The sequence below is a fragment of the Elephantulus edwardii genome, unplaced genomic scaffold (genome assembly GCF_000299155.1).
Source record: "Elephantulus edwardii isolate Elephantulus edwardi_28Jun2011 unplaced genomic scaffold, EleEdw1.0 scaffold00085, whole genome shotgun sequence".
Lineage (NCBI taxonomy): Eukaryota > Metazoa > Chordata > Mammalia > Macroscelidea > Macroscelididae > Elephantulus > Elephantulus edwardii.
The window spans coordinates 332,103-335,355 of record NW_006399835.1 but is presented as its reverse complement, the minus strand read 5'-3'; positions in this window follow the sequence as shown (position 1 = coordinate 335,355).

Below are 3,253 nucleotides of genomic sequence, written 5' to 3'. Positions count from 1 at the left end.
ATTGGCACAGGACAGAGCGGAGTTTAGGGCTGTTGTACATAGGGTCGCTATGAGTCGCAGGCGACTCGACGGCACATAACAACAACAATAACAGTGTAAACTGGAAAAGTTCTGGTCCTATAGTGTGTTATGAGTTGTGCACCTAGCCAAAAGATCAGTGATGAGGATTAACCAGCTGCTTCATGGGAGAAAGATAAGTAGTCTCCTCTCACAAACTTAACAGCCTTAGAAACATATGGAGGACCACAGTGAGTCAAAACCAACGCCACAACAAGTGGTGCCAACTGATTGTCCTGTTTAATTCCATTTGGGTATGTATTCTTTCTAAGATTCCAGTCTCCATATTCTTGATCTAATTCTCACTCACTGACTTCCTGACGTTGTTCCAACATTATTTCCTTTCCTTCTGAGTCCCTTAAATTACCATACTTTAAGCACTCTTCTGCATTCAAACATATGTAAAACATAAGGTCTCTTACATCTTAAAAAAAACCTTTCCCTTCTACTGGGGTGAGATGGTATCTTATTTTGGTTTTGATTTTCATCTCTCTTACTCCCAGTGATCTTGAGCATCTTTTCATGTCTGTTGGCTATCAGAATGTCTTCCTCTGTGAAAAATCTTTCCACGTCTCTTGTCATTTTGTAATTACATTATCAGTCTTTTTCTTGTGGAGGCCCTGTAAAATTCTGTAAAATTTGTTCCGAATCCCTTGTCTGAGATGGTATTGCCAAATACTTTTTCCCAGTTTGTAGGTTTTCTATGAACCCTATTGAAAAAAAAAAAAAAGTATTTAATGTGCACAGGGATTAAATATTTAGAAGGTCCCATTTATCAATTTTATTCTTCCCTGGTTGTGTGTTATTAGTTGTATTTGACATCATTTTTGTACCATATGTGAGGACTTCTAACCATAATGAGGTATCATATCACCCGACTAGCAGTGGCAATGTTTAATAGGACAGCAAGCAATAAATGTTGGAGAGGAAGTGGAGAGATAGGAACTCTTATACACTGTTGGTGGGTTTGTAAAATGGTACAACCACTCTAGATGGCAAATTGGCATTTTCTCAAAAAGCTGACCATAGAAATTCCATATTATCTCATTATTCTACTGGTAGGAGTATACCCTGAGGGAATTAGAACTGAGACACAAATGGAAATTTGTACACCAATGTTCATAGCAGCGCTATTCACAATCTCAAGAACATGGAAACAGTCCAAATGTCCAACCACAATCTAATAGATTGGGAAGTTGTGGTTCATTCACATGATGGAATGCAACACAACACTCAGAAGCAATGATTTAAAAAATTACTATTTAAAAAATAACTTGAGAGGGAATAGAGAGCATTATGGTGAGTGAACTAACTCATTCTTATAAGGATAAATACTGTGTAGGACCATAATTGCAAAAACATAAGGATAACTAGTAAAGTGTGTATGGGAATCTAAGGTGTGAAAGGGATAAGAACAGATGGGTAGGAGTGGGCAGGGGGAATCATAGGACTGCACAATTTGGTGGGTGGAGAGAGGAGGTAAAGGAAATTGAAAAGATCTGGTTGGTTGTATGCTTTAAAGGTGATTGATTTTATTAAACATAATGAATGAAAATTATTGTATGAGACATAATGGGAATTAAAGATAGTGTGAAACACAATGTATAGGAACTTTGTACATAAGCCAATGTAAATTTTTTAAAAACCCAACAAAAACCTTTCCCTTTACCTTGACTCTTTATTTTCTTTCACTAACAACTTATTTTAATAAATGGCACAACATGTCGACTACGTTGAATGCCTCTGTCAATGTCATAAAAACCTAAAATACTAAAAATCATATTCTTCTAACATCAAGTGGAAGAAGTTTGGGGCAGAAGGATGCTGGGCCTGAAGGAATAGGCTTTTCAACTCACAGGAGAATGAACAGAACAAAACAAACCATCTCTAATCTAGTCTTTCTTCAGCATTAACTTAATGCAGTCCTACTCTTCTTATATTTCTTTAAAATTCATAGTGACAACCACATTTTAGCCTCCAAACAAAAACACAATTAAAAAGCACTTACCTTCAAGGAGATTTTAACTTAAGTCATTCCCGTGTGTGTAAACTGTACTTCAAAGCAGATTAACAGGCCTTTCTTCTGTGACACATTTGGATGGACTATAATTACTGACTCTCCAGTTAACAGTGGATTCATTATATTAACGAGTCACCTTGAATGTTGTTAAAAGACAATGTTATTGTTGTTGTTCTTAGGTGCCAAGTACTACTCATAGCCACCCTATGAACAAAAGATCTGAACCCAGTCTTGTTTTGCACAATCCTCACACTTCTTGACACATAAAAGCCAATGGCAGCAGTCATCGTGTTAATCCACAATGTTGAGAGTCTTCCTGTCCTTCACTGACCCTCCACGTTTTTCAACACCATGTCCCTCTCCAAGGAAAAACACCTCCTAGCAACATGTCCAAAGTGTGTGAAGAGAAGCTTCATCATTCTTCCCTCCAAAAAGCACTCCTGCTGCACCCTCTCCAAGACATATCTATTCATTTTCTTGGCCATCCATGGAATGTTCGGTGCTCTTCTGCAACACTACAGCTCCAAATCATAAATTCTTTTTCTATCTTCCTTATTCATTGTCTAGGTCTCAGATGCATAGCTAGTAATCAGAAAGATAATGGCCTGACTCAGATCCACCTTAGTCTTCAAACTGACATCACTACTCCTCAATGATTTGGATCAGTCTCTAACTGCAGATTTTCCCAGTGCAATGTGTCTCCTTATTTTATGACTGCTTGTACCAAGGGTGTTAATTGTGGATCCAAGCAAGGTGAAGCTGTTGACAGTTTCAGTCTCCTCTCCATTCATTATGTTGCTGCCTACTGGTCCAGTGGTAAGAATCTTTGTCTTCTTGGTACTGAGACACAATCCATACTGAAGACTACATTCCTTAATCTTTGGAGGTTGTGTTCAAAAGACCAAGCTTCTCATCAAAAAGACTAATAATGTTGAACTGGACATGATCAGTGAGAAGTCTGGAAAAACTATTTGCACACAGGAAATTTCTTACAGGATTTTTATCTTCAGTCAAGAACTGCAGTCTTCAATATGGATTGAAGCTCAACATCAAGAAGACAAAGATTCTCACCACTGGTCCAATTGGCAGCATCAGTATGGATGGTGAAGAGATTGAGATACTTAACAGTTTTAGTTTACTTGGTTCCACAGTCAACACTCTTGGTAATAGCAGCCA